The sequence below is a fragment of the Galeopterus variegatus genome, unplaced genomic scaffold, assembly GCF_000696425.1.
Source record: "Galeopterus variegatus unplaced genomic scaffold, G_variegatus-3.0.2 Scaffold60, whole genome shotgun sequence".
Classification (NCBI taxonomy): domain Eukaryota; kingdom Metazoa; phylum Chordata; class Mammalia; order Dermoptera; family Cynocephalidae; genus Galeopterus; species Galeopterus variegatus.
The window spans coordinates 898,642-909,668 of record NW_007726171.1 but is presented as its reverse complement, the minus strand read 5'-3'; the positions used below and the strand labels follow the sequence as shown (position 1 = coordinate 909,668).

The following is an 11,027-nucleotide window of genomic DNA, read 5'->3' as shown; positions in this document are numbered from 1 at the left end:
CAGTTGTTTCAAAGCTCAACCCTCCGATGAAGAGCTTCCGCAGCTGTTCGGGCTCTTTAGGAGACTCTGACTTAGACATGACGGCAGAGGGAAGACTTTAACGATGCTTCCTCGGCAGCGTCCACGAACAGAAAGGGGTAAGCTAACGAATGTATCTGCCAGCCTACCTCCGGCCTCGCATTTTTATCCCGCCTCCTCGCTTTCGGCATTGGTAGGCTCCGCCCCTGCTTAGCTCTGATTGGATACTTAAAATAGTTTTCCTCTACTATTGGTCTGTGATTCCGCAGAGCTGTGAAGCGTCATCCGTTTGGGCGTTCTACGCAGTCTCTGCCCCTTGGAGTCCATTGGTTTCCGAGTAATATTATTCTTAACCAGTCTGATTGGCTAGCCGATTGATCATTCGTATTTGAATGTACCTTGCGTCTTTAAATGCCTTTTTAATCCTCCGGTCCCAAATATTACGTTCAACGCGCTTGGGAAAGCATGACTAATACTATGTATTAGGAAGTAGTCCGCACTTCTTTTGTAACGACTGCCTATTAAGCGCGTGTGTAGTAAAATGGCGAGTTTACGCAGGCGCTTTAAGAAGTTCCGCCTGCCGCTTGGAACACGTGAAATGGCGGGCGGGAGAGAGCGGTGAACCGATGGCGCTTGCGTGGTGGCGGGAGTTGGGTCCCATTTTGCGCAGGCGTAATGGGCGGAGAAAGGGTCCGGGCCCAGGATTGGTTGCGCAGGCGCAGGGAAGGATCCGTTTTGGCGGGCGGTTGGCGTTGCGCAGAAGGCGGCGGCGGCGGTGGCTTGTGGTGTGGCCTCACTGAGGAACAGGGCAGACGTTAGCGTCAGTGATCACTCTTGATCCCGGGTAAGTGGCAGACAGTCTTGTCTAGCCATACGAGGTCTTGAATCGACTCCAGTTTGGCCCGTTATTGTGTAAAATGAATGGACCGCGAGGCGGGGGGATAGTGAAGGGGCAGCTGTGGGTCGGGCCAACCAATAGAAGAACAGGGGCGGGATGTTTTATCCTTGTAGGTTCTTTGGAGCTGGGCCGCCGAAGAGTTTGACTGGCGAATGTGTGGGCCAATTGGGTCTGCCGTGAACTGCCGACTGATCGGCCCTTGGGCCCCCAGAATGCGGGAGGCGGGTGTTCACCTCCTGAGCAGCATCTCACTGAGTCAGTGGGAACGAAGCGCGCGGCAGGTTGGGCTTCTCCAAGAGGCAGCGGTTTGACTCCAATGGGGGTTGCGGGAGTAGGGCGGTTAAATGGATGGGCCAGATGTGGAATCTGTAGGCGGACAGCCTAAGGAAAGTGCTTGGACAGGTCGTCCAATCGGCTCGCCAAAAGAAGGAGGTCTTAGATTTGGGGCTCTGAGGAAGGGGATTCAATGCCTGTGATACTGTGTGGGCGTGGATTTTTTTTATCCACAGTGTCTTCTCTAACGAAGCCTTTAGGCCTCCATCCCATACAAGTCCTTGCAGGGAAACGGTAGATTTGTTCCTGTATGTCTCTAGTTGGACATTTTCCCCCTACTTCATTGTCTTCTCTAACGAAGCCTTTAGGCCTCCATCCCATACAAGTCCTTGCTAGGGAAACGGTAGATTTGTTCCTGTATGTCTCTAGTTGGACATTTTCCCCCTACTTCATTACGTCCCACCAACCATCACTTTAGGTTTTGGGGAACAGGGAAATTGCGAACTTGCTTCTTTAGGAAAACCTAAAATATCAGAACGAATAGGATAACTCTCTATGTGTCGTCATGGAAAGGCTTCCGAGAAAAATCCACATCATAAAATAATAAATATTTCCACGGACAAATGTGTTTGTAGGTGTGTAGAAAAAGTTTTGGAAAGCTACACACCAAAGTGCGTTACTTCTGTACAGTGGGATCGAGGCGGGTTGGATCTCTAATGTTTAAATCTTTGCAGGGGTGATAATTTGTAATTAAAATTAAATAAAAAATGAAGTCTGTTGTTTTTGTGTTTCCAGTCATTAATCACGTACTTTCAACCACCTCTGTTCTCTTCATTATCCATGTCCCCAGTACTTTTATCTTAGTCTCTTTCTCTGAGGAACTTTCCTTCCTATATATATCTCTTTCTTTACACCATTAAAAATATCCTAAGCCCTTCTTTTTTTTAAAAAAAAAAAAGATGACCGGTAAGGGGATCTTAACCCTTGACTTGGTGTTGTCAGCACCACGCTCACCCAGTGAGCAAACCGGCCATCCCTATATGGGATCCGAACCCGTGGCCTTAGTGTTATCAGCACCGCACTCTCCCGAGTGAGCCACGGGCCGGCCCCTAAGCCCTTCTTTCTGCTGTTCCTTTGAGGATGGCTGACTTTGGATAAAAAAGGAAGCTGCTTAAGGAGGGTGATATTTAGGGTGTTGGGAACAGAAGACCCATCCATCATCTGGATTATTCATTGCCTTTGGTTAGATTTCCTTCCAACTGTATTTTTGCATGCAGTCTGTCTCCTGTTGGTAATGCCCACTGTACTTATTCCAGGATCTTTTAGAAAAATATATAAACTTTCACTACATATTGGCTGTATCAGAGTCTTACTGCTTTATTGTTCACTGATTTAGTTAGAGTCAAGGGAAAAACATTTAAATATTGTAATAAAACCAACTACATATGCAGTACACTTATGATTAGAGACCTTTTTGACTTTATACAAACAAATGATTTTAGTGAAGCTTATAATGAACAGGGGAGAGATTTCCATGTTCTCTGGCACTTGCAAAGGCCAAATATCTCTCTCTCTCTCTCTCTCTGTATATGTGTGTATATATATATATATATATATATATTTTTTTTTTTGTGACCAGTAAGGGGATCTTAACCCTTGGCTTGATGTTGTCAGCACCACATTCAGCCGGTGAGCAAACCGGCCATCGCTATATGGGACCCGAACCCATGGCCTTGGTGTTATCAGCACCGCACTCTCCCAAGTGAGCCTCGGGCCGACCCCAACAGACCACATTTTAAGGGGGAAAAAAACCAACCATGCTGATCCGAAGAATAGCTGTAACCAAATCATTCCACCTTAGATTATTGAGTGTACTCCTCCCATTTCCAGCCCAGCTACTTGTATTTATAAACAAATTAATTGGTGACCCCTTATTTGATTTATTAACTGATGTGTTTTACTTTGAAAGACTTTATGATCTGAACCAAAACTTCCTAGTTGACAGTTGTGTGCATGTAAAAATTGATGTCTTCCAATGTGATAATAGTTATAATGATCATTTCTCTCTGGTGGGGGAATTTTAATAGTTAATTTTTTATTGAATTTTTTTTTTTTTTTTTAAAAGATGACCGGTAAGGGGATCTTAACCCTTGACTTGGTGTTGTCAGCACCACGCTCAGCCAGTGAGCGAACCGGCCATCCCTATGTGGGATCCGAACCCGGGGCCTTGGTGTTATCAGCACTGCACTCTCCCGAGTGAGCCACGGGCCGGCCCGTTCATTGAAATTTTGAGTATCACATTGAAAGCCCTAATTTTAGACTTATTTTTTTGTCTTTGGAGAACTTGGTTCGTTGTTAATTTACACCACTCTGTTAATAATACAAAGTGTTGAGCCTACATTACAAAAGCCAATGAAAGAACTTGTTCATAGAACTTAGAGGCATACCGTTGCAACCAAACCTAAAAGGATTGTTCACTAAAGGGGAAAATAATACATCTTCATTGGTCTACCTAAAAACCAATCAGTAGAAAGCTTCTCTATCTGGGTAGTAGGTGAGCAGGATGATAGTTGGGGGAAAGAAAGAGCATACATCTCTTACTCTTCTGTCTGGGAAAGTTCTGGAGATTCTCAGAGCCTTTGATATTACTCTTGAAAAGACAGGTTTGGTGTCTAGAGTTCAAAGGTTTCTTTCTTTTTTTTTTTCTCTTAAAAGATGACCGGTTAGGGGATCTTAACCCTTGACTTGGTGATGTCAGCACCACGCTCACCCAATGAGCTAACCAGCCATCCCTATGTGGGATCCGAACCCACGGTCTTGGTGTTATCAGCACCACACTCTACCAAGTGAGCCACGGGCCGGCCCTAGAGTTCAAAGGTTTCTGAGAAAGACTAGGGCGGTTTTTTTTTTGCTTTTATTGAAGTGTTTTATCTAAATACATAGCATGTTTTCCCTATCTTAATGGAATAGCCTATTTAATAATTCCCCCCGTAAAGCATTTCTAGCCTTTATTTTGTCCTACTAGTTGGTCTACTTTCATTTCCGTTCACCTTACATGAAATTGGACCTAAAGCTGTGCCATGGATATTGGTTTTTTAAAGTAATAAATTACTTTCTAAGTGTGAGATACCACTTGACTCATTATGGCTGTTTACACATCACTGTTCATGAACCTGGACTCTTGGCAATCATCTTTTGTACTTGACATAAACTGATTTTCCTTCCTTGCTTATAACAGGATGACTTTAACTGATCATTGTACTAATAGGAAGGAGTCCAGGTCATCCTGAGAAGAGTTGGCTTGTGCAGAGTCCAAGATTCAGATTTGTTGGATTTCTGAAAGCCACTGGAAGCCTCATACTCATTTCTGATGACAACTTTACACTTGTGTTGGCAGAACACCCACAGTGACAACTGCTGCCTATGTTTAGTCTGTCCCGGAGCTCTACCAGCTAGCATGTGTGCGGAAGAACCTACATTGTTCTTGTTAGCAGCCATATAAATATTAGAACTTTCTGAGTTTGTCTTCTTAGGTCTGCCAGTTTATTTTTGGGCAAATTGTATTCTTGGGTTGCCTCAATTTACCCGTTTTTTTTTTTTAAATTTTTTATTTATTTATTTTTATTTTTTTAAAAAGATGACCGGTAAGGGGATCTTAACCCTTTTTTTTAAAAAAAATTTTTTATTTATTTATTTTTATTTTTTTAAAAAGATGACCGGTAAGGGGATCTTAACCCTTGACTTGGTGTTGTCAGCACCGCACTCTCCCGAGTGAGCCACGGGCCGGCCCTCAATTTACCCTTTGAAACTATGCATTAAAGGTTTTGGGCATTTTTTTTTTTTTTCCTGGCATCTGACTGGTGAGGGGTTCTGAATCTTTGACCTTGGTGTTACCAGCACAGCACTTCAACAAGCTGAGCTAACCAGCCAGCCTCGGAGTATTCTTTGGGTTACATGAAGCACAATTCTTTTTGGAACAGTAAATGGTTTTATTGTATATGTCCAGTTTATGATTTTTAAAATTTTATTTCCGCTGTGTATTAGCTACATGTGGCTGCTGTAACAAATTACCAGACTTGGTAGCTTAAAACAACAGGAATTTATTCTTAAAATTCTGGAGGCCAGAAATCTTGTTTGTGTTTTTGTTTTGTTTTGCATGGAGGCCAGAAGTCTTGTGATCAAGACGTTGAACCCCCAACCTCTACCCCCCAGAGGCCCTGCAGATGAGTCTGTGCCTTGCCTCTTCTAGCTTCTGGTGGTGGTCAGCATTCCTTGGCTTTGTCTTCATCTGTCTCTGCTTTGTTTTCACATTGTCCTCTCCTTTGTGTGTTTGCCTCAGAACTCCCTATGCCACTCTCTTACAAGCACACGTGATTGCATTTAAGGCCTACTAGGATGATCCAGGATAAATTTATCTTGTATCATTTAATCACATTGTTTGCTATATAAGGTAATATTCATGGTTTCAAGGGATTAGGATGTGAATCTCTTTTTGGGGGCCACCATTCAAACCACTACAACCTGGTTCCCTAACCCCTTTCCAAATAAATTTGACATAATTCAAAAAGAAAAGGTTATTTTAAAAATGAAAGAGGCAGAGCTGGCCCGTGGCTCATTCAGGAGAGTGTGGTGCTGATAACACCAAGGCCGTGAGTTTGGATCCCATATAGGGATGGCCGGTTAGCTCACTGGGTGAGCGTGGTGCTGACAACACCAAGTGAAGGGTTAAGATCCCCTTACCGGTTATCTTAAAAAAAAAAAAAAATGAAAGAGGCAGATGAAAAATAAAAGGCTCAGAAACCTGGGTTCTTGTCCTACTTCTGCAATTAACTAGTGGTATAACCTTGGTTCTTAGTTATATGGAAAGAGTTGGATAAGTGATAGCCAAAAAGCCTTCTACACCTAAGACTTTATGAAGTGACTCTTAAGTCATCTTGTAATTTGTTATTTAAGTCAGTTTTATTTATTTATTTATTTTAAAAAGATGACCAGTAAGGGGATCTTAACCCTTGACTTGGTGTTGTCAGCACTACGCTCACCCAGTGAGCTAACCAGCCATCCCTATACAGGATCCAAACCCGTGGCCTTGGTGTTATCAGCACCACACTCTCCCGAGTGAGCCATGGGCCAGCCCCCTAAGTCAGTAGTTTTAAATGTGAATCAACTTATTGTAACATTTTGGGCTAATGTAGTCCTGTGGTATTCTTACCTAGGACTTTAGGGACAGAAGACTGAGTTGTTGGTCATCAACTCCTCAGGGCATTAACACAGGATAACAAACCTGTACTTGTTAACTGTGCTTAGTCCTTTTTGAAGAAAAGATTTGCTACAAAGGGTATTATAGCTAGGCTCTTTTCACTGTCATCTGAGGGAGGCTATGGACTATGTAGTCTGGATTTCTTTTCCCATAAAAAGTAGTTCATCAAAATTAAACGTTGACCGATTTTTCTACCTGAAACTAGGTCATGGACAGAGTAAAAAATTTGATATCCAATCTTAATCTTCAGATTTACTGAGTACCTGTTTCATTGTGCTTCATTGTTAGGAAGGGCTCTAGAAAGTAAGAGATTGAGATAGTGTACTTGAAAGGACTGTTTCAAGATCAAGTTTTATAACACTCATTTATTTCTTCCATGGAGTGGAAGAACTAAATTGAATTCAAGTATTTCTCTGATTGTAATCTACATTTCTTAGAATAAAGCATGTTCATATCTGAGACAGCAGGCATAATTATGTCGGAATAAAATGCTCTGTTCTAAAGAGGTCAACTAACAGGCTGGGAAATCTTAAGTTTGGTTTCTGAGGCAAATCTTTGAACTCCGTGTGCCTTATTTCTCATCCCTAAATCAGTAAGACTCACCTCATAGGGAGCTATGACGAGTAATATACTGCTAATTTGTTCAGTATTTCACAACAATAAATTAGTCTAAGGATCTGATAAAACATAGGCAAACCTCATTTAAATGAGTAGCAGGGAGCTATGACGAGTAATATACTGCTAATTTGTTCAGTATTCCACAACAATAAATTAGTCTAAGGATCTGATAAAACATAGGCAAACCTCATTTAAATGAGTAGTTGGAGACAAGCATAGATAAAACTTAAAGATAATTCAGAAAATTCATTAAAATTCTTTTTTATTTTTTTTAATTTATTTTTTAAAAATTCTTTTTTAACTTCCTCTATTATCAAACATTTTACTTTCTGTTTCCTGTGTATTTTCCAAAGTATTTTCTTGTTCTTTTTCCATAACAGACCTGTGAGATACGTAGGGCAAATAACTAACAACAGGATAGGTAATGAAATAATTCATCAAGAGGACATAACAATCTTAAATGCTTATACAGCTAATAATAAAGCTTCGAAATACACAAAAGAAAAAAGAAATAGACATCTGTAATTATATTTGGAAATTTCAGTACCTCTCAGTAATTGATAAAACAAGTAGACAAAAAATTAGTAAGGAAATAGAATACTTGAACAACACTATCAACTAACCTGATATAATTGACACAGAATAATCCACACAACAGCAGAATACATGTGCTTTTCAAATGCATATGGAACATTTACCCAGACAGTCTTCTGGGTCATAAAAAAGTCTCAAATTCAAAAGGATTTGATCGGGAAAAAAAAGGATTTGACTATATAAATTGTTTTCTGACCATAGTGCAGTTAAATTAGAAATAGAAATCAATAACAGAAAGACATCTGGAAAATCCCCAAATATTTAGAAACTATATAACGCATTTCTAGGTAATCATGGATAAAAGAGGAAATCACAAAGAAAATTAGAGAATATTTTAAACTGAATGAAAATGCGAACATGACATCAAAACTTGTGGGTTGCAGTTAAGGCAGTGCTTACAGGGAAATTTATAGCATTAAGCATTTCACCTACAAAAACAGGTTTAAAGTCAGTGACAGATTTCTACCTTAAGGATCTAGAAAAAGAAGAGCAAATTAAATCCAAAATAAACAGAAGAAAGGAAATAATAAAGGTAAAAGCAGTAATTCATGAAACATAAAACAAAAACAAAATCAATGAAACAAAGTGGGTTCTTTGAAAAGATCAGTAAAATTGATAAATGAGGAAAAAAGACACAAATTACCAATATTGGGGATAAGAGAACAGATATCACTACTGATCCTACAGACATTAAAAAGGTAATAGGGGGATATGAAAACTATACCAATGCAGTCAATATAGATGAAATTAATCACTTCTTTAGAAGACAGACTACCAAAGCTCACTTAAATATAGACCCTCATTTGCCCTCTATCTATTGAGAATTGAGTGTGGTTAAAAAACATCCCACAAAGAGAACTCCAAGACCAGATGGCTTCGCTGGAGAGTTTTACCACACCGTTAAGGAAGAAATGATTTAAATTCTATACAAACTTCCATAAAATAAAAAAGGAAACACTTACTAAAGCATTGGTTATTTTTAACCCTACCCGCTATCAAATATTTAACTTCTGTTTGCTTTATATTTTTCGGTTTTGTTTTTTCCTTTTTTTGGTGCTGGCCGGCAAGGGGACCCAGAACTCTTGACCTTGGTGTTATTTTTTAAAGTGTTTTCGTGTTCTTTTTCCCACAGCACACCTACAAGATAAGTAGGGCACATAACTAACACTCTTAAAGTTAAGTGAACTGTCCAATTTGACCTTTTAATGACCTACTTGGGATAGGACTCACATCTATTTATTCCTAGTCCTGATCTTTCCACAATTAACAAATTGCCCTTTTAGTAGCTTTTTTGTAACAACCTTTGTAGAAGGTGCTAACCAGTGCTGACTTAACCAAAGAGAAACTTTAGAAATCCTCAGCCCTTAAATTGGAAGACTGGCACAGGTTCAATGCTCGTGCAATGCTGTACACTTAATAGGCCCTCAATAAATATCCTAAAGTCCACCAAACAATCTTAGAGCAAGGGTCAGAATTACTATATTAATTATCCCTTTGGCATAGGATTTGAATTCGGGATGTAGCTGGAAACTGGATAAAAAGAATCAGAAAAATCTTACTTGGCTTAAGCAACACATCAAAACAATGGTTTGAAGAGCTGGGTGGTCTGAGATTGGCCATCCTTTTAGCTGTTTATCTGATGGTGGCCTTTCTTTGCATTTAACTATCAATATATCTGAAGTGTAGAGTATGTTTTTATGATATTGTGGTATAGTAACTCACACTTATCTGTCAATAGAGAACTTGCAAAGACCTGCAAGGTTCAATGACTTCTGGTGTGGGTTTGTTTCTCCTGTCATCACCCATTATGTATTTTTTTACAGCTTTTAAATTGCCACAGAGAGAAATCGGTCAGGATCATAATAGATGGCCCAGGAGCTGCCAAGGATACCCTTGTATGAAATGGGAAAAGTTCAATACTGACTTGATTCTATTTATCTAAATTGTAGGCTATGTCTTCAATGTAATTCATGTTGCAAATACACCAGGGTGATGGCAAAGCACAAAATTATGCCATATTTTGAAGGAATGCTCTCTTATTCCCTGAAGTTTTTTTTAGTCTGATATTTCTTATTCCAGTTATATTAAGAATTCCTTTTTTGTCAGCATGTATTAATCAGATTTTAGTATATTGGTTTAAATTCTAGTATCTTCTCAACGTTAGAAATATTTGAGACTTTAGGGGCTGGCCCGTGGCTCACTCAGGAGAGTGTGGTGCTGACAACACCAAGTCAAGGGTTAAGATCCCCTTACCGGTCATCTTTAAAAAAGAAAAGAAAAAAAAAAAAAAGAAATATTTGAGACTTTAGGGGCTGGCCCGTGGCTCACTCAGGAGAGTGTGGTGCTGACAACACCAAGTCAAGGGTTAAGATCCCCTTACCGGTCATCTTTAAAAAAGAAAAGAAAAAAAAAAAAAAGAAATATTTGAGACTTTAGTTTATGGTTATGCAAGTTAATTTTTATGTCTCTTGAATGTCTCTTAAACTGAGACTATTCAGATTCCCTTGTCCAGCTACCAAAAAACAAAAACAACCCCAGAAACAACAAACAAAAAAACCTGAGACTATCAGGGAGCCTAAATTGTCTGACTTAGAATAGGCTCTTCCTTAAAATAAATGATTTTGATTAATTGAAATGGCCTTTGTAACCCTTAAGCTGCTGATGTCCTGAATCTGTGCAAGCTAGATGATGCCACGGTAAGGACTAAATGTTAATTTTATGGCTGATGTTTGAAAAATGCTTTATGACCATAATTTTATTTGGAGGTGAGCATTTCAGTTCTCTTTTAACCCTTCCATATTTTGTGAGCATCATCTGCCAAAGTGGTATGTATAAATTTAAGATTCATGGTAATCTACTTAAATGTTGCTGTTACCCATTTTTCTTAAGATTTATTTATGATGAAATTGCAAGGTTCTTTGTGAAAGGTGATAGGTCTGCAAGTTTATGCTTCATCAGATTTAATTAAGAGAGGAGTAGGTGTTAATCTCAAACCTACCTGAGAGTGTGGTACCTTGAGATGAGTTCAGTACAATTCAAGGATAGAGTTGTTGAAAACACCATCTGGAAGACATTTTCTCACAGTGGTGCCAAGTTCTACTTTCTCATAAATGTTGGAACAATCAGATATCTAACCACTTGCCCAGTGATGGGTTTAGGTGTGCCCTAACTAAGTTTAAGGAAGACTGACTATTGAGAGAACAAATTCAGTAGATTTTAATAAAAGGAAAAAAATAAAGACATCCATATAAAATTATTATGAGATATCTAGAATTTGTTTGTTACTACTAAATATACCTGTTTACCAGACTGATAACTGAGCAATTCTGAGAATTGAGTCTTGTAGTCCACATTCTTTCGTTTGTGGGG

The 11,027-nt window shown here is 39.4% G+C and overlaps 1 protein-coding gene across 2 annotated transcripts in view; it reads left to right on the top strand.

The window, feature by feature from the left end:
- The first annotated feature begins 756 nt into the window (after window positions 1-756).
- Window positions 757-11,027, top strand: part of CBX5 (chromobox homolog 5) — a 48,914-nt gene continuing 38,643 nt past the window's right edge. For both annotated transcript variants that reach the window (XM_008576194.1, XM_008576167.1), the window contains exon 1: window positions 757-862. The gene's annotated coding sequence lies outside the window, so the exon portion shown is untranslated. The remainder of the gene's footprint in view (window positions 863-11,027) is intronic.